We start from the raw sequence: 25,870 nt of genomic DNA, 5'->3' as shown, positions 1-25,870 counted from the left end.
CGTCTCAAACTCAACTCAGCTGAAAACTCAGCTCAGGACAACGTCTCCAACTCAACTCAGCTGAGTTTAAAGGGGCCCTGCAATCATAAATAAGCGTCAGGGATGGGCAAAATACATGCAAATATGTATTGAAATACAAATACAAAATACTTCGTCAAAAATGTATTTAATTACAAACCTAATTACATTTCCAAAAAAGCATTTAATTACAAGATACAAATACAACCAAATGTATTTGGCCTCCTCCAAATACTTTTCCAAATAGATTCCTCAAAATTTGCGTCAGCGACTTCAGGACACCTGCAACGGGTTTCTGGGTATCTCATTTTAATTTTGCATCGCACACTCGAGAGTTAGTGTGCGAGGCTCTAGTAACGTAATAGAAATATAATCACAAAAAAAAATGTAATCAGCTTGGACGTAATAGGTGAAAAAAGTACAGAGCTTCAAGCAGCTTTTTTTTTTTGGCGATTACATTTTGGCATAGACCAACAAAGAACCGAGACTTCCAAGACGCGCAGCACTAGCTAGAGAATTTCTTATTGTTGCAACTCGCACCAGCTACGAAAATCTGGATGACCCGCGCATTTAGAATGTTCCAGGCAAAAATATGGATGGAAATCAGGCTGGAAAGCATCACAAGTTCTCACAGGCACTTATTTAGCCAGTCTGCCTGTGAACGTCGATTTCGTCACTATTCTTGCCCTGGACTAGCACCGTGATCACAAAGTCACTAAACGCTTGTGCTTGATTGAGAGACACTGCATTCGGTGCAGAACGTAGTTTTCTTCCTGCTCTGGACAGTGACAATAAATTTGAGGGATGTATTTTCGCCCACAAATATGTATTTAATTACAATTGTATTTGAAATACCCACGTTTTAGTATTTAAATACACACGTCAAATACATTACCCAATTTGTAATTAAATACGAATGCAAAATACACAAAGTATTTAATATACGTATTTCAAATACTTGTATTTGAAATACTGCCCATCCCTGATAAGCGTCAACCTTTTTTGCGGTTTCCACGTCTCTTGGGGTTCGGGCAAACCAGCGGGCACGGAGAGAGTAACTAAATAGCAGTGCGTCATATTTTAACCGGACGACGCGGAAACCTCCTCCACCGACGGGGGCGACCCGCGGTACCGAAAGCGCGCAAAATGTGACGTTTTTGGTCCTTGGCTTACTACTGGTTAGAGCCGCTCAAAGCTTTTTTTTAGTCGAAATACAAAATATAAGTGGCGCGAACCGTTTCAATTATTTATAAAAGTAGTTTTTGTACAGTATTTTAGAACAGAAAAGAAAGAAATGCAGTTTATAAAGTACGGAAACAAGAAATGACGCGTCGACGTACCCGCCACCAAGCGGTGGAAAAGGCGGCGCATACTAGAAAAGAGTAGTGGTACCAGGAGCCGACACGGAAAGGTCCCGGATGTACGCGGCGGCGCTGCGGTCGTTTACGGACTGAAGGATCCGGCCGGCTCCGAGCGTTCCGAAGGCCTTCGGCGAGTAGCTTTGTCTTGCGTTTTGGCCATTTCGCGGTACGGCAGCACGAAGTGACTCCCATTCTGAACTGATCTTTACCCCGTGTTTGCTGTCGTTTGTGGCCAATGAAGTGTCATGCCGAATCAGTGTTTAATCGTGCAGCAAATGCAATGAGAGCCGCTCTGGCTGCCCGCTTCATACAGACTATCCAGAACACGCCTTAGTGGCGCCCTCTCGCGCCGTCGACACTGAGTGCGGCAGCCGTGAGCACTCGCTGAGCTCACTATCCCTCCTCTAGTTCACGGCCACTCAAGCAACCAAGGACGTCATAAGGGAGGTTATTTTTTGCTTGTTTTTGTAATTTTAATTGGGCTATAACTTCTAAAATAAAGCGAAATTCGAGAAAAGTTACATTAAGTTACTACGGTCAGTGCGCTCAGGTTTGGTGCAAATTAAAAACCAGCAAAAAGTGCTTGCAGGGCCCCTTTAAAACGTTGTCTTGTCCTCTTTTTTCTTTCTTCTTACACTATTTCTTGCGAATTTCATTCAGAGTCTCGGGATTTTGCATCATGATCAACATACTCCAGCTCGCCTGCACCTTGACAATTTTTTTTGTTTGTAATTGCTTTGTAGGTTTATTTTCTGGGGCGGAAGAACCGCCGAGCAAAAAGCACAGAAGCTGACACAACTCGAGGTCGAAGAGCGTTATATTATACCAGTGGCGTCGGAAAATGAAAAATTGGGAACAAAAAAAAAAAAAAAAAAAGGAGAAGGAAAAGGGGGGGGGGGGGGGTATTTCGGACACCGTTCCATTAGGGTCATAGCAGAGAGGGTAAAAGAGAAAAAAATGCACTCCCCCTCTCGCCCCGCATCTCGTCCGCTCCGCCGATTGGGCTGTAGCTAGCGTCCGGCTGGCGTGCAAACTCTGTTTAAAATCGCGTCATTTTGGAACTTTCAAGCGCAGATGCGCAGATTTTGGTATGCCAGTTGTCGTGTAATACTATGCTAGATAAAAAAGACTAACAGAGTCCAATTGCGCTGTTATCTGCGTGCAAATAAAAAAAAAACAAATAGGGAAAACTGTGTCAGAGTGGCCGGTCTCTCCGGCGAATAGTGAATCCGGTGGCTGTACCTTTTTTACCATACTAAGTACGTACTAGTGTAGGCCCTTTAGCGAACATGAGTGGAAGTCTGAAATGATAAATAAAACGTGCTCTCCTGCCGCAATACACGCAGTAGTTGAGGGTAGTACTGCCGGCTGACTCAACTGCTATTTAAGTAACGGAAAAAAGATATGCTAGTTGATCATTTAGCGAAATAGAACAACAGAGAGCTATAGGCTGATTTTGGAGTAGCCACAACTATTCTAAGAACGCAAACCACTTCACAACGGCAGCCACGAGCGAGAGTTCGATGTTCCGTACTGCCCGCCGATACAGCCCAAAGATGGAGAACGGCAACGTCCCGGTTTGTCGTCTGCTAGCGGAGTCGGCGCGTGCCCTCTCTCTCGTTTTACCCCGCCGAACCCTGCGGAACTTCCCGGATGTGTGGAGAGGGCGCTGCGGTCGAACAAAATGGTGCCGCCCAGAGAGCGCTAAATGGAATGGTCTATTAAAGAAAACAATACGGGGAAAGAGGGCGTGGTCGAGCTTATTTTAATCTTAAATTATCTATGCATATGTATAGCTACTGTCGCTCTTCAGTGCATAAAAGATCGCGTAGATGGTCATTGTTAGAAACTCGTTGTCAGAAAACATTAGTCGTCACATGCTAAGTGGTTCGGCGGTTCAAAGCTATGTCTTTGCGACCTAAATAGCTGTGCCATTGAGAAAAAAAAAAAAGAGATAACAATAAATGCGAAAATAAAAAAGCTGGCGAGAAAAAAAGAAACTATCAAGAATCCGCCGGAAGTGTTGTATTCTTGCAGATTCAGAGGCCCAGAACTTAGAAACAAGTTTTTCCTAGCAAAATGTACAGGCTAAAAGAAACACGTCCCAAAAACGTAAAACGAGAAAAAAAAAAAAAAAAAAAACCACAAATCCCTAAAAATGTTTTTTTTTAGTTTTTTTTTTATGACGTGCTGAACTGGAACAATATTAGAAATCTTCCCCCATGAGTTAATTTATTCCTACCCCCCCCCCCCCCAACGTGAAAAAAACAATAAAAACATTATTTTGTATTCTGCGGATGGCAATAATATGTCCTGTCTGTGGTGGTAATTCAAACAATTTAGACGAAAACAATGACCAAGTTTAGGGCATAATTGCCCGTAAGTACATGTTTCGATATTTCTTCGAAACTCATCTTGAACAACAATAATCATATCTTAAGACGACACTTCCCTAGGCTATACATAGATAAGTCTTAAAAAGTTTAACATCTCTACCATAAATAGCTTCGGCTATAGCGCGCTTCAAATATGGCACAAACGACAATTGTCGAAAACCCGTCGTCCTTGCTTGCTCCTTCGGGAATCTATTTCTTTAAAACTAAGCATGCCAGAACATTGAAATAAACGGTATTGTTTTTCGCAAAAAATGCGGCACCGCATGTAAAAATTCGAAACAAAAAAGAATTACGGATGTACATCACGGGCTTGAATCCAAATGAAACCACCCGCCCGTCTTTCGAAAGTCGACGAACTTCGACCTTTTACCCTAAAAGTTCAAAGTTCTTCGACTTTTTGACTTTTCAGGAATCGAAAGTTCGAAAATGTTCGAATTCTTTAGATAAATAACTTCGAAAGTTCGAAAATGATCGAATTTATTAGCGCAGGGAGTTCGAAAGTTCGAAAAGCTTCGGACATTTTAGTGGAAGAAAATCGGAAGTTCTGATAGACTAAAAGATCGAAAATCATCGATCTTTTAGTCTATCAAGTTCGAAAGTTCGACAAGCATCGATTTTCGCAGCGTAATAAATTCGAAAGGGATCGAACTTTTTAGCGTAATAAGGTCGACGGTTCGAAAAACATTGCGTTTCTGAACGTGTGAAGTTCGAACGAAAAGCGTCGAACTTCTTAGTCTAACAAGTTCGAAAATTCGACTTCCGTCGAATTTCTCAATATGGAAAGTTGGAAAATTCCAAATTTTTCGAACCTTTCGAACCGCTTGATTCGACCATCGAACCTTCGGTTCCAACGAAGTTTGCGGCATCCCTAGTCATAACCTGTACTGACGCTAGTATTCGTACCCGTGGCGACGCCTCGAAAAGGCGGGAAGACCGATTTTCCGTGACGTTCAAGCGTAACATCAGAGTAGGCTCGTAAAGGCCGGTTCACACATCTGCGTGACGAGCAATACAGGAACGACAGAAACGACACGAACGACATGACAACGGGACAACCGTGACACATGATTGCTTGATAAAGCTGCTCTTTGCATTATCTGTCACGCCCTGTAATGCGAACAGAATCGTCCCGATGTCATGTCGTTCGTGTTGTTTCTGTCGCTCGGAACGCAGATGTATGAATCGGGCTTGAGGTAATAGACCGACCTAGGGTGCCTCAATGTCCATCTGCTTAGGGTGATGCCACCCTTTGTAGTACCAGATGCCGACAGCACGAGCTCACGGGGAAAACACAAAGAAATCGACGAAAACAAAATGTCGTCATAGCACAGTCAGTGCCACCAACCCGTGCAGGGACACGCTCTTTTAAGCACCTCTGAACAAAAAAGAAAATAAGCGTGTGGGACAAAATGGCCAGATGCCCTAAGCAAAGCGCACATGAAGGCACCCTAGACCGACCAACCGCCAGTTTCGCTACACCTCCTCTGGCGCAATGCATTGCGGAAACTGTAGTCTTTCCGCACGAGGGTCAGTCAAGGCCGCTGAAGGCTTGCGCGTGTCGATCACGAGCCGTCTCGTGCACTATCCGCTGCCTCCTGTGAAGTACAACTATGGCTGCGTCACGCACGCTGTGTCACGCACGCTGCGTCACGCACGCCCCCCCCCCCCCCCCCCCCTCACCAAAGGGTTGGTGAGGGGGGGGGGTTGTATAAAACGGGAAAAGGGGTTTAATGCCTATGCAGGTTGTTATCCTTCAGGAAGGGGAAAGACTCGCATAGGCAACGGGGAAGGGGGAAAGAAAGATGTGAGAGGGGTTTGTTAAAAATAGTTGGCCGCCAATATGCGGAAGGGTGCCAATCAATCAACGTATGTGAAGGAAAAGTTGGAGAGGAAATGTAGAGCGGTTGGCAGATCATAGCTCATGGGAACTTGTGATTAAGTAACATGTTGCGAAACAGCGACGCGCGCAATCTAGCTATTAGCGGCGAGATGTTTCGGTGGCGCCCTCGTTTGTTTGCCTTTCGTGACGTCATTACCTTGTGACGAACAAGTTCAATGGTGTCTGTAATGAGCGTGGTGAAAGCTTGAAATCATAGCGCTCTCAAAGTAACACTGCCCGCACCGTCAATATTGAAGTTCTTACGTTGCTCTTATTTGCGTCGATTTGATATGCTTTGCTGACGTCATAGTCAGCATTTGGCCAATTGTGGTGCGCCGATCACTGCGACGCTTTCGATCGCTCACGTCGCCAATAGTCGGTTACAAGTCAAGAATGTAGGAGAAGCTCCTCCCACAAGCGTGATGCGCCCGTTTCAAATTTCTCCGCAGTCGAAAGAAGAGTTCACTCGAAACTAGGGAGCCTTCATGTGCGCTCTGCTAGGGTGATGCCACCCTTTGTAATACCACTCGCCGACAAACCAGCAGCCATTTTGTTCCTCGGCGATAATCCGTGGGGCTTATAACCCTCCCGGAAACAAGCACCTTATCTCAGAAGTTCGGAGCAGCGTTGTGGAACTCACGGAGGGAGGATTAGCATTTTCCCCCTCGGATGGGGGGACCGATGGACACAAAGGCCACTTTCCGGCGCACGGGGAAACAATGAGAGAAACAAAATGGCGGTGGAAGAGGGTGTGGGAAAGGGAAACAGGCAGTTGGCATCACTCTATGCGAAGCGCACATGAAGGCACTCTACTGGAAACACTCCTTGTTCCGCTTCAATGGATTCCAACTTGTCTCCGATCCGAAAGCGACCTTTGTATTTATCAGAGAGGGAACCGAGCCCCTGAAAGCAGCCTTTGTATCCATCGGGGGGGGGGGGGGGGGGGGGGGGGGGGGGGGGGGAAGCTAATCCCCGAAAGTCGTATTTGTTTCCGTCGGTGGGGGAGAACTCTAATCTCCCTCTCGTGCCTTCCAAAATGCTAAGTCAAAGTCGAAAGATAAAGCAAATATGTACAGAAAGGCAAGCCCTTCCTCGCGCGTTGGCCGCGACGTCACGGAAACGGTGAGACGCTCTTGGATGCGGAGGTGGCGGAGGGATATCTGATTCCCTTTGAGGGGCATTTGCCGCTCAGATTCATATGACTCACACAGGTCAGTCGCGTCGCCTCGAAGCGGCGGCGCGATTAAGTTCGCGTTTCATGGCTACCACAATTGTCATTGTAGTAGCCGTGAAAGTGTGAGATAGGTCTATCGGTCAAAGTGAACGGCGAGCTCGGGTTTTCATTCTTTGTCGGGAGGTGTTTAAAAATATTGCGTTTTCCTGGTTGATAACAAGAAACTATCGATATGTCGGGCCTGAAATGTTTACTGCAGTACACACGGATGAAAACTGTTGAATACTATATAAATAGGATTACGCTTCCAGCGAGAGCTCGAGCACGTAGAATTGGTCAGCTGCCCAATGGCAAAGAAGACGACGTAGAAGACAGATCTCCGCCAGCTCCGACTCTACAAGCTACAGCAATGTCAATATTTCTCTCATCGACTCTTAAAGACTACCGAAACCGACAGGTTAACCTCTACGTCACTACCTTTTTCGGAACACTTGCAAGACGACAAAGGAATACATCAGTTTTGGTATTTCGCGTACATTACTGGGCACAAAATAAGCCTCACATGATCCTACAAAAAAAAAAGAAAAAGAAAAAAAAAAGAACGGTATACGAGGTTACAACAGCGTCGAGAAACACCCCTTTAAAAAAATGTTTGGAGCGATTATGCATCTCGCAAACTTTGAGTGTGCACGCAGCCAAAAGCACGACAGAAAGCCGTCTGGCTGGCGAGCGCCGAGCCTCAGCTTCTTAGAGCACCCTCCTTACGTAAAAAAAAAAAAAAAAAAAAAAAAAAAAAAAAAATTTGCTAGACAGGTTGAGCACGTGCCCGTACAGCCAAACGTATTCAAAAGGCCGCCACGCCGCACGCACCACTCCAGCAAAGTAAGCGCACAGCGCACTGCGTACAAAGAGTGAGGAGCATTTGCGCTTGCCCCACCTGCTCCCTCTCCACACCGCAGTGCGCTGCGAACACGCGAAGAACGCGAGACGTCAAGAAGCGAACGCCGCGTCGATGAAAGAGAGAGAAAGAGAAATGTCGTCTAGGCGTCCGAGTAAAACAAAAACAAACAAAACAAAAAACGTGTCGACGAAATGGAGCAAACTCTTAGCGAATTCCGGCGACTTTCCGGCGTTTTTTCCGTCGGAGCTGGGCAAGAGGCGAAGTCAACCGCCTGGCGTTTCGTGTTCGGGTGCTGAGGGTCACATGGTGTGCCGCCGGCGCGTTTCTGATTGCCGGTTTCGCCGGCTCGGTCTCGCCGGCGATTGACCACCCGAATTCGCCATCTGTCGAGCATCGAATGTCGAAGAAACGATCTGCCGTTGAAACATCGCAGTGTCGATGAAACGATCTGTCTATGATCGATCAACTGCGCGCCAAGAGTGACGCGGCTTGCCACATGAAAAGTGGCGTACCCTACGTGATCGAGAGCGCGACAAAGAGACACACGCAGCCGAGCCCAAACCCCTAATCCACTCCAAACCAAATTAAATGGTAACTGCAAAGAAAAAAAGTGTATTTTTAAACAGCCTAATTGGACAGGCATGTCACAAAACAAACTTTCTGCCAAAAGCGAAAATTTTTACAGCAATATTTATTGCGCGAGACTCATTTTAGTTTGCGGCTATTTCGGTCCTTTTAAATCGCGCGCCACAAAGTTAGTATTATACGTCACGACGTATAGTAGTCACACCGCGCGCGTGGAAAGAGCGGGAGTTTCAAATGTGGGAAAGTTGTGATTCCGACTAAATTATGTCCTGCGGCGTAAATATTGTTAGAAAAAATTTGTTTTTTCGCGGAAGATTTGTTTTGTGACATGCTTGTCCTAAATAGACTGTTAAAAAAAAAACACTTTCTTTTATTTGCTGTTGCCCTTTAAGCAAAGCCATGCCGAACCAATCCAAATGAAAACAATCCAAGGACGGCTGCACGTATCAAGATAATAAATGCTGGCAGTATTTTATAAAGGCCGAGATGACTGAAAAACAATGCCGGCTGATGATTCCTTAAGTCGCCGCCTACTCCGGCAAGCACGATCGATCAACAAAAGCAGAAACAACTCGAGTGAGAAGGAAAACTCGGCCTCCAACGGTCTCTGCTCATAGAATGGCATACGACTGACGTACACCACTGGCAACAGGGATTATGGTGAGATTTCAAACCAGAGGTACGTCACCCTACCTAATATTACCCCCCCCCCCCCCCCCAAAAAAAAAAAAAGAGAGAGAGAGAAAAAAAAGCTCGATGCATATGTTTATTGTGTAGATATGCTGCATAAACTTCCGTAAAAATACGTGTGGGTGGCACAAAAAAAAAGAAAAAAAGAAACGGGGGTGATATTAGTATTAATCGTTCATTTGTGTACAAATGAGGGTGGTATATGCACAGCGAGGCGATGCTTTAATCACTGCGACGTTGCCTGTGTAACCTGCCGGAAGGCGCGTTTGTATTTTACCGCTGCCCTTGTCAGCAGGCGAAAGTTCAACACACTCAGTTTCGTCAGCTTGCATTAAGTTTCTTTCGTAATTAATCCAGGTGAACAAAATTTCGTAGAAATGTGCGGAGCATAAACATAAACATAGTACATTTCTTTCAAATCGGATAAGCGGTTCAGTAGTTCACTCTTTTGGGGTAGTTTCCCCACCGCACGACTCACGCGAAGACAAACCAACGGCTTGCGAGGAACGAAAAAAAGAAAAAAAAAAAGAAAGCAATTTGTAAGCGTGATGACCTGTGAGTGTGAGGACCTGTGAGTAAGATGAGCGTGAAGACCTGTGTGAGTGTGAGGATTGTGAGGACCTGTGAGTGTGAAGACCGTAAGGAGCTGTGAGTGTAAGGACCTGTGAGTGCGAGGACTGTGATGACCTGTGAGTGTCAGAACCGTGAGGACCTGTGTGAGTGTGAGGACCGTCAGGACCTCTCAGTGTGATGACCGTGAAGAGCTGCGAGTGTGAGGGCCTGTAAGTGCGAGGACCATGATCACCTGTGAGTGTGAGGACCGTGAGGACCTCTGAGTGTGATGACCTGCGAGTATGATGATTCGTGATGACCTATGAGCGTGATGACCGTGATGATCTGTGAGCGTGATGACCGTGATGATGACGGCGAGTGAGTTTTGGTTTTGTGTTGAACCGTGAGGGTGAGTCCTGGTGATGACCCTATTTTGAATAAATCGTGATCGTGAGTGGGCGTGAGTCCTGATTGAGTAAGAAATGGTGATCGTGAGTTTGAGTGAGGACAGCTTAAAATGCCGACCTATGCATGATACCTGCGCTACCAATCGGTAATGGAAGCTACGCTACCAGTTTCTTTGCTTTCTGAGCTGCGGCGCGTGCCTATCGCGACTTTCAAGAGGGACATCCGTGGCGTCCACCCAAACGTCGTGCTCTTCTTTGCGTCCAGTTTCTTTCTTTCTGTAACACAATTATATATATGCTGCAATTACGTGTTCTATTTGCTGATCCAGAGCCTCCTTCCGAATTTCCTGAATTTTTCGTGCCGACTTCCACCGCTTGGCATTGGGCGCTCGCGCGTGCGCTGAACGCTTCTCGAAAAAGGTCCATTGAGCGCGCGACACGAGAGCGCACGACCAGTTGTGCGCGCGACACGAGAGCGCACCCCTGTTGAGCGAATACCGCAAAATGTGTGATGTACCCGCGGCTCCACAGACAGAACAAAATTTGGAGTTTGATACTTAAGACCCATGTTACGAAAAAAAAAAATTAACAAACAGGGCGCGGGATGGCTAAATAAGCACGTTTTTCGTGTAAGGCTCGTCAAAATATGAGACGCTGGAAAAAAGCATAGAATTATTTTAATGTACGCTAGAGGTTCAACTGGCGCTAGTGTCTATGCGACTTCCGTGACGCAGATTGAAGCAAACAGCAACCAGTCTACTTTTGCGGTACTTCTGTGCATTCCTATGGGAAAACGCGCGTGCATTTTATCTCATCGCCGGAAAATAACACGGAAAACTTTGGAGATTTCGGTCGTAACGAATGGTATGTGTCTTAATTAACACTGTAAAAGAGTAATTGCTTTACTTAGAGCGTTTTTCTTCATCAGTGAGCGATGTTTAACTTCGCTACATTTCAGTCCCAAACGTGTGTTCCGCAGTCGGTGTGTAAAAACAAGCGACGATTCAATGGAAAATTACAATCAAAACAAATATGGAGTGTGTTCAATGCTCGCCAGCATACCGGTGACGCTTATATATTGATAATATGCCAGTCCTGTAGCCAAATGAAAATGATCCCGTCGTGCATGAGCGGATAAAAACCTTCAAAACGTTGCAAATAAAGTCCGTGGGCTATGAAAGGTGTCTCTTCGTATTGTTTTCTCTGCCGGGCAGCTTTTATCGCGCACTTGTTCTCAAAGATACCGATGCGCGGGTGATATTTGGAACGTAGAACAAGCAGCTTCGCTCAGGGCAGAAAGAATAAAGCGGTACTCACTTATTTAAAATCGGAATAAATTACGTGGCCTTCAATTTATTTTGATCGTACATGCACTGTGAGTTACTGATCCAGTGTTACTGCGTAGTTATTGCCGTCTCCCTTAATTTTCGTCCTTCGTTCGTTTGGCATGTATATCGCCCATGCTGGAAATCGCCGACGCCGCGTTCGCGCTAACAGTGTCCGACAGTGCACATAAATGCACGTACGAAGCCGTTTTAGCACCGTTTTTAGTGCGATGAATTCGAAAGAAAAACGCCGTAACTGACCAATCCTTTCCTCGGCCTGACTCAGAAATGTTCCAAACAACCTAGTGCGTACGGATTATTCGGGATATTTGCTCTTATGATCGAGTCCAGGGAGAAAATGCACTCACTTTTTCCCATAGAAATGCATTACCGGAAGTCAATTTTCAACTGGTTGCTGTTAGAGCACTATATAGCTCCTACGGAGCAGAGTAGCGCAATCCTTTGAACCCCGTGTTTTGCCGACAACATGGCCGACAGAGCGACTCGGCGCGAGTCACGTGGTACTCAGGGTTCCAGGAGGCGGCCCGCCCTATGGGAGAATACATGGAAATCGATACAACACGGCTGATTAAAAAATGAACGGCGAGTTCACACTTTTCAAAACTAGTCTGCCGTGAAGTTAGTAAAGCACTAAACACTTTATCACAGTTTTAATAATATCGGATGCGTGTGCAAATTTTGAGAAGGCAATTTCCAAGGCAATGGCGTTTGAAGCAGACGATTTTTGCTGGCAGCGGAGATGGGCTTTTCGGGTTGGCCGGAGCGGGTCACGTGAATGGTGTGACGTCGCCGTGTCGTCTGCTGCAAGATGCCGCTCAGGCAATTTAAAAAAAAAAAAAGTCAGGTCCTTGCGGGGCACAAAACTTAGCGCAAATTATTCTAAAATGTTCCATTATTATGTCAAAAACAATTGCCACTTCGTACATCCCCACAATACTGAAAAAACAGCGATTGTCTCACGTTCTCCATGCATTTCTGACCGCAGTTGGAACCTCCGGGTGTTCGCCGCTAGTCGCCGAGAGGCGGCGTTCTAGATTGCGCCACTCTGCTCCGAAGGAGCTATATAGACCGTTTTACTGAAAGAGGGCGAGAGAGAAAAGGGGAAAGGGCTACCGGCGCTTTCCCCCTTTCTGATTGTGTAGAAAGAGTAAAAAGTCCCGGATGAGAGGCTTGGCCGGTGTTGGGTGTCTGCTGTGCCCCAACTTCGTTCGCGCTTTCTTTTCTGTTTTGAACTCGCAAACTTAATTAGAGTAACGGGCTTCGATAGCAACAGTTCCCCGGTCATCGGGACACCATTGCTCGGTCATAGGGTGCAGGAATAACGACAGAAAGCGTCGAATACTGTCCGAGGACCTATGTAGCTTGCAATGAATCCGGCAAGGCGAGAGCGGCTGACCCCGGTCTCGGCGGCAGTGGATTGCGTCCGTAAACCGAAAAGACGTTTCCTAAACGCCATCCTATCGACTGTGCTCGGAACATCTTGTAAATGAAGCGCGCACCGAACGCTGTACCGCCGATGAACATGGGGTACGCTCGCAAGGTCCGTGCCAGTATTCTCGTGATAATTGCTGCTTCAGCTTGTAAAATTTTGTAACTGAATTTATCTTAATATTGATAATTTGCAGTGGTGACTCACTCGATTTCATAATTTACAACACTTAGTTGAAGGCTTATTTTCGCCGCCGGCTGAGGCTAGAAATTGTTGGAAAGGTAGTTCTATCGGTTTTCTTGAATAGCGATCCCCTGTGCGATACCAGAGAGCCGGCAAAAGCGCTCCTTGGAGTGCCGCTGGTGGGTTGTTTGGGTTGTTTCCGTTGATTGGGCGCTTTGAAGCGCTGGATAGTCGCTCCAGGGTACGACTCGTGTGTTGCGATCTGCGTCTTCGAGCCCAGTGTGTACGTTTCTTTGTTCGAGTCATGGCATCCGCCAGTGCGCCAACGGGGGGAACAGCGGCAGCGAACGTGTCAGTGGTAGAAATTGGAGGTTAGTGCTCAAAATGTTGCATCAAATAGTAAAATAATTCGTGGCTGCTTTGACGCTTTCTGCGGTTCGATATAAGCACATCTAGAACGTCTTCGTCGTTCATCCACAATGAAATATGAGAACACGGACACGCAAGAAAAAAGCAGCGCAGCAAAACGATCTGTAGCAGCTCCGGGTGTTTACAAAAGTTAATTGAGGTTCCCGGTTCGTGTATCGCTAGTTCATTACTAAAAACGGCTGCGTTGAAAGGGGCCTATTGCAAGCAAAAATTTATGAATGGTTAACCATTTCCAGTCACGCGGAAAGCGGTGGAGCTTCGAAACATTGCAGCCGCACGTGCCTTGCCGAATTCCATGCAAGCTACGAGGTTCTTGGGCGGTATTCAACGCTTTCTGTCGTTATTCGTGCACCCTATGACCGAGCAAAAGTGTCCCGATGACCGGCGGACTGTTGCCATCGAAACCCGTGGCTCTAATTAAGTTTGCGAGTCTAAAACAGAAAAGAAAGGCGCGAAAGAAGTTGGGGCACAGCAGACACCCAACACCGGCCATGCCTCTCATCCGGGACTTTCACTCTTTCTACACAATCAGAAAGGGGGAAAGCGCCGGTAGCCCTTTCCCTTTTTCTCTCTCGCCCTCAAAATGGCGCTACCCACGATAAAACGGTCTATAGACCATTCCATTTAGCGCTCTCTGGGCGGCACCATTTTCTTCGACGGCAGCGCCCTCTCCACACATCCGGGAAGTTCGGCGGGTTCGGCGGGGTAAAACGAGAGAGAGGGCACGCTCCCGACTCCGCTAGCAGACGACAAACCGGGAGGTTGCCGTTCTCCATCTTTGGGCTGTATCGGCGGGCTCTACCGAACATCGAACTCCCGCTCGTGGCTGCCGTTGTGAAGTGGTTCGCGTTCTTGGAATAGTTGTGGCTACTCCAAAATCAGCCTATAGCCCTCTGTTGTTCTATTTTGCTAAATGATCAACTAGCATATCTTTTTTCCGTTACTTAAATAGCAGTTGAGTCAGCGGGCAGTACTACCCTCAACTACTGCGTGTACTGCGGCCGGAGAGCACGTTTTATTTATTATTTCAGACTTCCACTCATGGTCACTAAAGGCCTGCACCAGTACGAACTTTGTACAGTAAAAAGGTACAGCAACGGGATTTACTTTTCGCCAAAGAAACCGGCCAATCTGACACAGTTCTCCCTATTTTTTTTTTTTTTTTTTGCACGCAGGTAACAGCGCAATTGGACCCAGTGAGTCTTTTTATCTAGCATAGTATAACACGACAACTGGCATACCAAAATCTGCGCATCTGCGCTTGAAAGTTACAAAATGACGCGATTTTAAACAGAGTTTGCACGCCAGCCGGACGCTAGCTACAGCCCACCCGGCGGAGCGGACGGTATGCGGGGTAAGAGGGGGAGTGCATTTTTTTTCTCTTTTACCCTCTCTGCTATGACCCCAATGGAACGGTCTATAGTGCTCTAGTTGAAGTAGAGTTGACAGTTGGGCGAGTTGGTAGTTATTGAACATAGTGACAGTTGCGCACACAGGGACAAGGACAGAGAAGAGGAACACGTGCGCTTGTCTGTCGTCTACGTGTTCCTCTTCTCTGTCCTTGTCCCTGTGTGCGCAACTGTCACTATGTTCAGTGCTCTAGTTGCTGTCTGCTTCAATTTGCGTAGGCACACTAGCGCCACTTGAACCTCTAGCGTACATTATAATAACTCTATGGAAAAAAAAAACAGCCTTCTGCGTTAAGTCTTTATTTCGAACTCTTTTTGTTCGCGTTCTGGCCATTGAAAAGCATTCGGGAAGGGCCTCAGCACGCACCTCGTAGCGCTTAGCCGCAGCCTCCTTCCGCAACATAAGGTCCGTCCAAGGAGGTTATACTAAACCTTCTGGAGTGGCGGAGGGGCTCCACGGCTGACGCCACGCGCCGCCATATTGCTCAGGGCAGAAAGCGGTCGGCTGCATTGTAACGCGTGCGGGCGCGTGCGGCCTCTGCGTTGTTTTTGTTAAGTGCGGTGCTTGGTGCGGTGCCTCTAATCGAATGAGGCCGCTGTGGGAGACGACTGCGACCTCTTCTGAAGACGATGGTGGGCTCTTGCGCAGCATTCGGCTGCGCGAATCGCGTGAAGCAAACACCGGGGATAACTTTTCACGTGTAAGTAGCGTGCTTCGCTCGCTCGCTTTCCCACACATATTTTTGCGATTACGGACGCATTCGAGCGTACAAGCATTTCCCATTCACGTCCGGGTGCCATGGAGACACTGTGAAACATTTTTGTGCTTTTCAGGTTTCCCAAGGACGTCGAATTGCGCAGTGCATGGGAGCGCGCTGTGAGGTGAGAAGGTTGGACTCCGAAGAAGAATGACGTCTTGTGTTCAACGCACTTTGAAGCAGACTGCTTCGATAGGACAGGGCAAACAACGAGACTACGAGCTGGTAGCATCCCTACCAAGTTTGCAGCGTTTCCAGCGCACCTACAAAAGCCAGTGAGTACGCTTCGTACAATTGAGCGCTTCGTTTCTCAAATGTAGTTAGTGTAGCGTTAGCTCCGCATCTCTGGGATTTTCAGTTTCTTATATTTAGTTGCGCATTCGCTCTGAATGCCGAAATTTCTGACTCTGTCGCGATATGCCTCTCTTTACGTAGGAGAAGAGAAAACGAGCTCCTCCTAAAAGTCGGGAGATGCCTTCGCCTGAGGAGCCTGTTTTGGATGGAGCTGCCGAAGTCTCCCCTCTGCAAACTTCACCCACGAAGGAGTGGTACAAGCAGAAAGTGCATGAATCGGCGAACGAGGTACAGCAGCTGAAAAAGAAGGTCAAGACATTGCAGCAGAAGAAACGGAGACTTTCAAAACGCATTGATGCTTCTCAGGATTTGATTGAGCAGCTAAAGGAGCAGAACCTTTTATCGGAAAAAGGGTTGGAGGTTTTCCAAGCGTCATTTTCTGCGGATATCCAGCAGCTTCTCAAAAGAACTCATGAAAAGACGAACAAATACCCCCCAGACTTAAGAGCATTTGCACTGACGCTTCACTATTATTCGCTAAGGGCTTATGATTATGTGCGAGCGAAGTTTAACAATGCTTTGCCAAACCAGCGAACTCTTCGCGAATGGTACAAGGCGGTGAATGGTGATCCTGGCTTCACCTCAGAATCATTCGAGTTTATCAAGAACATAGTGCAAGGAAGAGACGAGCCACTCGTCGCTGCCATAATGGTTGACGACATGCCTATTAAAAAACATGTCCAACTTGTGGGCAACAAAGTTTTCGGATATGTCGACTTGGGCATGGAAATGCCAGATGGCAGCCTCCCAGAAGCAAGGAATGCCTGTGTTTTCATGCTGGTGGCACTCAATATGAGGCTGAAGGTTCCCCTTGGGTATTTTTTCATTGATTCTCTCTCTGGTTCCGAAAGAGCGCAGCTAACGAAAGAGTGTATCTCGCGCGTGACTTCAGCAGGTGTCATAGCAGCATCATTGACTTTTGATGGAGCGGCCTCAAACTTTTCAATGGCCAGTTTTCTTGGTGCTGATCTCCGCCTCCGTTCTCCAGGATTTAACATCTCATTCCAGTGCTCAGAAGATTGCCAAAACAAAGTATTTGTGATTCTAGATGCTTGCCACATGATCAAGCTTGTGCGTAACTGCTTGGGATCAGTAAGCCACCTCACTGATATTCAAGGGCTCAAAGTGAAGTGGTCATACATTGAAGCTCTTGAGGTCTTGCAACAAAAAGAGGGGTTGCACCTAGGAAACAACCTGACGAAAGTCCATATGGAATGGGCAAAGCAAAAAATGAAGGTTCGACTGGCTGTGCAGACCCTTAGCTCATCTGTTGCTGATGCACTGGACTTCTGCGAGTATAAACTGAAGCTTCCCCAGTTTCAAGGTGCCCACGCAACAGCGGAGTTCATTCGAATCTTTGATCGCCTCTTCGATATTCTGAACTCGAGGAACCCTCTTGCGCGATCATTCAAAGCCCCACTGCGGCAACAGAATGCAGCTTCTTGGAAATCGTTCTTCCACAAAGCCGAGGAGTATATTAGGGGGCTGAAGGATGGAAGTGGGCGACCAGTGATAGACGGACTGAAAAAAACTGGGTTTGTTGGCCTCATCATTTGCGTACGAAGTGTCACTGCCCTTTTCAATGCACTTGTGGCCACGAAAATTTTAAAGTATCTGTTGACGCACAAGATGTCGCAAGACCATTTGGAAACGTTTTTTGGTTGTGTGAGGGGAAAGGGGGGATACAACAACAACCCTACAGCCTGCCAGTTCAGAGCCGCCTATAAGCGCCTCCTCTTCCACACAGAGGTAACATCGTCTGACGCTGGGAACTGCTGCCGAGATGTGGTGTCTATCCTGAACATGTCCAGTGCTGTCAGCCTTGCCGAGTCACCAACAGCAGTTACGTCACACAGGAAGTCATCGCTGCTGGAGCCCTTGGATGATGAGGATGACTACACTCATCGTGTTGATCTCCCTCAGAGCCTTTCAGCAGTGACGAGTGCTGTTGTGCCGTATATAGCGGGATTTGTGGCTCGCAAGGTGCGGTCTGTCACCAACTGTGAGGAGTGCTGTGCTGCGCTGGAATCAAGTGAACTCCCAGACCTTGTCAGAGCAAAGAACAGAGGTGGACTTGTCGCACCATCGAAAGACGTCTTAGAGATTTGCAGTATTGCAGAAAAGGGACTGCGAGTACTACAGCATGAATGCAAGAACCTGAAATCCTTGAATACTAGCTCAGAAAGCCTTTTGGTAGATATTATGACTGCAGTGTTTGAAAAAGCATTGTTCGCTCAGCTGGAACCTCACCTGTTGGACTGTGACCCCCTTGATAACCATATATATAGCTTATCAAAGAAAATTGCTAGCCTGTACATCAGAACAAGACTTCATCACATTTCTAGAGAAATGAACCAAAAAAACTGCAAAAAAAAAAAAAAAAAAAAAAAAAAAAAAACGTGCGCACACTGCTAACAAGAGAGATTATTTTCAAAAAATCTCTGAAGTGCAAGAAATTGATTGATGTGCTTTTCCATTTGATGTAGCTCACTGTTAGTGTTTGACGCATTTGTTCTTTTAGTTAGAATTTTTATTTTTTGCTGGAAGATTCAACGTTTAGTTTAGTCTAATGCATCTGGTGCTGAATGTGATTGACTGTAGGGTTTAACACGCCGACGCAATGCAGGCAATGAGGCGCGCCGTAGTGGAGGGCTCCGGATTAATTTTCACCACCTGGGGATCATTAACGTGCGCCGAAATCTCGTGCACACAGGCGTTTTCGTTTTTCGCCTCCATCAGAAAAGTGGCCGCCGCGGCCGGGAATCGTGCTTCTGAATATGGACAAGTGAATAAATATGGTTGTACCATGAACCTTCAGTTTCTTTTATTGTTTTCGTCACCAGGTAGCATTCTACAACTTCTCACTCCCTTTCTTAAATTTTGTTTTCATTGCATCTTCTCGAGCGGTACTTCTGCCGTGAGACTGCAGTGTAAACATATAATACGAACTGATATCCTATCGCATCATCTTTAACTCTAAGTGTAAGTGTCAAGAAAAAAAATAAATCGGATGTATATTAGTCGCTCCAAAGTTCCCTCGCATCCTAAGAAAAATAAAGCGACCCTTTCATTGCTATAACAGAAGGCACGGCTGCAAGCGCACGGTGCACAACGGCGGCACAAGGCAGTCGCCGTCTCCTTCTGCCCTGAGCAATATGGCCGCCAACGGGTTTCCGTGGCTTCACTCCGATACATGGGCGTGGATGCGGGACCGCCACTCCAGAAGTTCTAGTATAACATCCTTGGGTCCGTCTGCTCTCATCGCCGTCACCATGGCAACGAACACCGAATGAATGGAGGCACACACGGTATCGCCGCATGAAGCCAGTAACAGCTGACGCCATTTTACGAACGCCGTCAGCTATACCGTGTTTCAGCTTATGTTGTACCGCAGCGAAGGCTAGAAGTGCGAGCTCATAGCGTTGGCAGCTTCCCTTTATGCACGAGAGCTTGTGCCGCCGAGATGTGCACCAGAGCAAGGAGCTCGCGCTTGTAGCCTTTACTGCGGTACATCATAAGGTGAAACGGAGTATAAACGCGGTGTGTCAGATCGGCCGCTTTCGCCGGTGCGCCGCTGGCAAAGACGACGAAGCTGAGACACGCCGACGGCTATTGAGCAAGCAAAAACACAGCGCCGGGATGACTGCAGTGGGGGAATTTATTGGAATCAAAGGCGCCAAATAAGCAAGAGAAATTTTAATTTGAATCATATATATAACGCTCGAAATCCTAGTTGGGGAGCACATACCTTTGCTGGGTCTTTCCTCTGAACTTTTTACAGAGTCACGTTCGGGGTACCGCATTGAGAAACCAGCTCCGTTTGTAAAATTTGCGGGCCCTCAAAAGGGCCGTTTAGACCGCTACCAGAACCTTACTGACGTAACGAGAACTTGACAAGCAGTTGGCGCATAAGTCGTCTTTATGCACGCAGGCGGGGGACGGGCTCAGCGCAGCGGACCACTCGAAGTCGCAGAGGCCGTCAGAATCCCCATCCTCAGCACTATAGGAAAGGTCCCTGTCTGCGTACGGGCTGTAGATTTTGGCGGCCGCAGCGAGGAACGACTGGAACCTATCAGGGTTTCCGCGTGCTTTCTCTCTCCTCCAAAACATAAAATTTGCAAGGTGGGCAGTGAAATGATGGCTATCGCTCCGTACAGATAGAAGAGAGTTTTTGACGTAGACCAGGTGCCCTCCACCGCATTGGTGTGCGCACCAGTGTTCGGGTCAACAAAGTGCAGCTTGTGGTTGATGGTGAGGTGCGTGAAGTGTGCGTCATCTGCAAGCTTGCGTTAGCCAGCCCAACATTTAGTGATTATTCTTATTCCAGGGCGGACCCACTTGGCTATTAGCCCTTGCAGTGTTCTAGCGTCACGGGTTTCCACGGGTAGAAGAAAGCAGCACCCGCTGCTACGCTCCACACCGTCGTAAACCCAGTGGCCAGGCCTTAAATACCCGTGATGGTACTTTCGCCGCCCGAACATAGTCTCGTCTAGTTCTACACTCACGCCTTCGCGGGCTCCCCATTAGTGCTACGATTGCCGGTTCAAAAGCCAAAACTCCCTCCACTATCTTCTTAAAAGTGCACGTTGGCAGTTGTGAAATGAAGTTTCGTGTGACAGAAAAAAACGAGACCTGTTATGTCACTGACCGTCATCGTGCCGAAGGCAGGAAATGGCGACTCCTGAACGGGGGAAGCACGAGTAACGGCGTCGCTATATGTGCGCTTGCCAGATTTGGATCGAGGTGTCTCAGAACTACTTGACGTCTGTGAGGCAGGCTCACTAGAAGGCGTGTTTTGTGATGCCATGTGCTTGTTCGAAGAAGTGTGCTTCTTTTTGTTCTTCCTTATGCGCAGCTGTTGCTGGGGAGGCGTAGGGCTTGCTTGATCTCGAGATGGAAGAGGTGGATAGGATTCCTGGAAGGGGGGGTCATCTCTGGTCGGAGGGTGCGGTGGTGGTCCTCGTACAAAGGTCTTGGTTTTTTTTTTTTTTTTTTTTTTCAAAGTAGCCAGGCGAACTTTGCAATTTGAATAGTCTGCTGGGTGTTCTCCACTTCAGTTTGCGCACTTTACTAGTGCCTCGCCCTTGCAGTCCTTGGTTGAACGTGGTTCACCGCACTTCTTGCATTTTGTGCTTTCCTTGCAAAATTTCGCGATGTGGTCGAGTGCCTGACCATTGAAGCAGCTGGGTCGTGCCTCAATGTGCTTGGTGAGCTCATGCCGGATGAATCTGAGGTTGACGTTCGACGGAGGTTCCGTGTTTGGACGAAACGTGAGAATCATTGGGGCTGACGCTTTTGCGGCGTCACCAAGCTTTCCACGCCGGCGGTAGAGGCGGCGGGCCGCGATGTTACCTTCCGGCTGCAAGAATTCTGCTAATTCAGGGTCCGTATGCCACAGGGGTACTCCCTTAATCATTCCGAAGATCTGGACCCTATTGAAAATTCCATCAAGCTACGTAATTTGGGACACTGACTGCCAGTCAGCAGCCTTGGTGGAACGTGATGGACCATCAGACGTCATCTGATGGTCCATCAGATGACTTCTGACTGCCACTGCCAAAGGAATTTCATCAACAAGGGCAGCATTTATATGAGTAAAGCTATACGCACTCATAAATATCGCCAAATGCCTCGATAAAACAAAAAGTTCGAGAAAAAAAAAAAAAAAACAGCACCACCGCGCATCGAACCCGCGACCACATGCGTACAAATCGGACACCATAACCGCTATGCTACGCCCCCTTTTTTTTTTTTTCTTTATTGCCTGGAACAGGACAGTGACATTCACCATCACCCCGTACTTAAAACAACAGGGATAAAAACGAGGACATCAGTCAGCTCGGCTGGTGTCAGTAATGTTAAAAGTCCTTTAGGGTAGCTAGCCCCTCAAGAGCAGGCAACCAATCAGGTCGTGGTTCCTGCGCCTTGTACACTTCAATCAGAAAACAGATATTTTCAACGAAATACTTGCGAACAGGGCGTACATCAACATCTGCGTGGCGTACAGCCATACGGCACCGCCATATACTGTGCAGGCCCAGGAGCATTATCATGTCATACGGCACATCGTCCGCTCTTTCTGTGGGTAAAAACCTAATTCCCTGAGGCGTTATTGGGAGGTCCTTTTTGAGAGTCCTCTGAAGGACGTCCCAAAAGAAAACCGCGTCCCAACAGTCGATGAAGACGTGCTCAATAGTTTCTCGCTTTTTGCACAAAAAAGTTATCGGACCATGGAACCGGTGTACCTTTCTCAGATAACCAAGCTTTAACGGGGAGTGTTTCACTGTGTAACTTAAAGAAAAACGTCTTGGTATAGGCAGGGACCAGCATTCTTTTAACGCGCTTTAAAACATCTTGTCCTGGGCCTGCACTGTACAACAAACGATACAAAGGCATGGGAAAAAGCGCATCCATCAGGTCTCTCGACAACCGTTTACGCGACACACCGGACAAATACTGCAAAGAAAAACGTGCTGTTAAAAACCGATACGCACCAACAACCTCTTTCAAGTATCCGCGTAAACCAGGGCAGATGTCTACATTCGTCGCCACCACAAAATCTGGCAGGGCACTGCGCAGCCGCGTCTGAATAACTGTACGCAAAAAAGGGTCTTGCTGGTCTCTAAGAAACATAAACCTGCTAACCAGTTGTCTTATAAACAGGTGTGAAAGACCTATACCACCAGCTTTGACCCTACGAAAAAGATTTGTGCGGCTGGTTCGTTCCCAGGCCGAGCTCCAGATGAAAACGGCGAAAACACGATGGATCCGCTGAATGTTAATACGTGAACAATACAAAACCTGCAACACATACCAGACTTTTGCAGCCAGAAACAAATTGCAAACAGTTGCCCGCGCAAAAACGGATAAACCCTTTCCCCCCCATTTCTCGGCCTTTGCACGCAGAACTTCAGTCTCATCCCTCCAGTACTGATCATTGACGCGGTACTGATCCAAGGGTACTCCAAGGTAACGCGCCGGCGTGTCGGACCAGACAATACGGTCAAAAATAGCGGGTGCTGAGGGCCAGTCACCGTGCCAAAAACCAACACACTTCTGCCAGTTGACTGCACTACACGTCTGTTCACAAAATAGTTCTGTTAACTGTACAGCCTTGCTCACACTTTCGTGGTCAACACAAAAAATCGCTACATCGTCCGCGTAGGACAAAAGACGGACCTCAGTTTCCTGTAGTCTAAACCCACGTATCTGACTGTTATGAATGATGCTCAAACAAAAAGGCTCCAGAAAGACACAAAAAAGTAGCGGTGAAAGCGGACATCCCTGCCGCACAGAAGAAAGTAGGGGAATGCGCTCACTAACAGATTTATTCACTACGAGACTGGTAGCGCAGTTCTTATACGCCATACGGATGCCGTTGTATAAGAGAGACCCTACATTAACGTGTTCTAAAATCGAAAAAAGAATCTCGTGCGACACACGGTCAAACGCTTTTTCTAAATCCACTTGTAGCACCGCGACCCTACGGTGCATGGCGTCACAGCACTCTAGAATGCTGCGCGCGACGTGCACATTGGTTACAATACTTCGGCCTCTAATGCCGCAAGTTTGGTGCGAACCGACGATGACGTTAATAACCATTTGTAAGCGTTCAGCCAATACCTTCATGAAAATTTTATAATCAACGTTGCTGAGCGTTATCGGTCTATACGCTCCAACAGAACGGAGTCGCTCGGGGTCCTCGCTCTTTGGAATAAAAATCGTATGCGTACACAAAAAGGAAGGAGGCAAACAATCAAGGTCGTACGCCTCAGCGAAAACGCGTTGCAATAAAGGTGCAACTTGATCTTTAAACGTTTTGTAAAAATCCCCTCCTAAACCATCTGGGCCGGGCGACTTTCCAGGCTTTAAATTATCTATCGCTTTTTCAATCTCCCACAGCTCTACTGGTTGTTCTAACCTTTTTCTTGCTTCATCATCGAGTTTCGGCATTAACGGCAAAAAGGTCGTTTGGAACTCTGCTATCTTTGAAGCACGATAACTGAAAATCCCTTTGTAGTACTCAACAAAAGCACGCACGATGACTTGTCTTTCACTCGTCAAAGACCCTTGATACTGTATCTCGCTTATTTCATTCTTGCTAGCGTATCTCTTTTCTAACCCTAGGGCTCTTTTCGTGGGTAACTCCCCCCGTGATAAACGCTGTAAACGTGCTCGAACCATGGCCCCTTGATAACGTTCGGTATCAAGGGCCTCAAGGCGTTTCTTTAAAACACTGATGTCATCGGAAAACAGCCCGGGTGATATGCTGTCCGCGTTAAGCAAATCTTGTAGCAGCCCCTTTAGCTCCGTAATTTCTTTTCTTTCCCCATGTTTTAAGGCAACAGATCTTTCAATGGCGCTCATCTTAAATTCTTGTTTTAACAGTTCCCATTTCGCCCCGACACTTTTTCCTTCTTTTACTTTATCTAGTTGTTCGAGACTTTTACGCACCTCACTCGCAAAAATATCGTCTTGTAAAAGCTTCGAATTTAATTTCCACAGATCCCAACTGAAATTATTGGCTTTTTCCTTTAAAGAGCCCAATGTGAAAGAAACAAGACAGTGGTCGCTGAAAGACACTGGGTCCACTGCATACGTTTTACAGGACCTGACGAGTTCCAAAGAAACATAAGCTCTATCCAACCGTGCGTGACTAGCACCTTGGAAGTGAGTAAAAAATAGGCAGGTAGGACTTGATGCACACTGACCCACGTCTTCCAATTCACACTTCTGGACCATATCACTTAGAAAAATGGTACTCGTATCTCTATACTTCGTGCTGTTCGATCGGTCACGCGGCTCGCAAACGCAGTTGAAGTCCCCTAACAAAATGACAAGTCTATCGGTTTGGACGAGCTCGAAAATGTTTTCAAAAAATACTAATCTTTCTTCCGCCTTATTAGGGGCGTAAACGCACAAAATACGAAACAGTTTACTTGAAATGGTCAAATCGCACGGGACCAGGCGACCAGACTCGCAACTAACAACTCTGGTCACAGACCCAAGAGACTTCCTGATAAATAAAAGGCATCCCCCCGATGTTCCCACAGCGTGACTGACGCATACATCGTAACGTGACTCAAAGAGCCGCACCATGCTCTCCGTCCGGTCTTCGCTCTCTATCTTCGACTCTTGCACGGCAATTACGTCGTGGTCTTTCTCAATAAACAAACGGCTCACTTGGCATTGCCTACGCCTCGCGTTTAAACCTCGCACGTTTAAAGTGCCTACTCTCAAAGGTCTTTGAAACATAAAGAAGGGCTAGAGAAAGACCAGGCGGGGAGCACGGTGCTTACAGTGTGAAGCAGGCAGCAACGTGCCGAGACGACTCACTGTGGCTACTCCTTGTGGCGTACAGGAGACGCGGGCCGGCTCTTGAACCGTCCCACCTTCCCGCACCACTCACGCTCGAGGCGTCTCAGCTGTCCTTCCCCACCCCTGGACGGCGCATCATCCAGACGACGCTTCACTGTAGTGGTTTCGACGACCATAACGTGGTCGTCGTCGCCACCCTTGGCGACCGCGGGCTCCCTTCCTTGGACGGCATCCACTGGTGTTTCCGGAGTCGCCATTCCATCCCTCGCCGAAGCACCACTGGTTCCTTCGGGAGCCGTCTTGGGCGATGGCTCCGTCTGAGAAGCTGCGGTCTCCGTCTCGCTAGGGCCTCCCTTGGCTTCCTCCGAGTCGGGCTGCCCTTGAGGCACTGTCAGCGTCGCCGGTGCAGCCGCTTGTTCCGCCTCTTCTTCGTCCATCAGAAGCTCCGTGGACTCCGCATTGGTACTGCCGCTGGCTGCACGGGCGTACGTCTTGACGCAGTCCTTGGGCTCGTGTCCGAAACTGCGGCACTCAGCACACCAGGGTGCCCTGCAGTCGCGGCGGATATGCCCAGTGCGACGGCACCGGAGACATTTCGCCGCACGCCCGGGCACCACGACCAAGACGTTTCCACCGCAGAGACGGAGTTGGTGCGGCAGGCTCTCCAGCGAGACTCCCTCG

This window comes from Ixodes scapularis, unplaced genomic scaffold (assembly GCF_016920785.2).
Source record: "Ixodes scapularis isolate PalLabHiFi unplaced genomic scaffold, ASM1692078v2 PGA_scaffold9__187_contigs__length_104089568, whole genome shotgun sequence".
NCBI classification, from domain to species: Eukaryota; Metazoa; Arthropoda; class Arachnida; order Ixodida; family Ixodidae; genus Ixodes; species Ixodes scapularis.
This window is presented reverse-complemented; position numbering follows the sequence as displayed.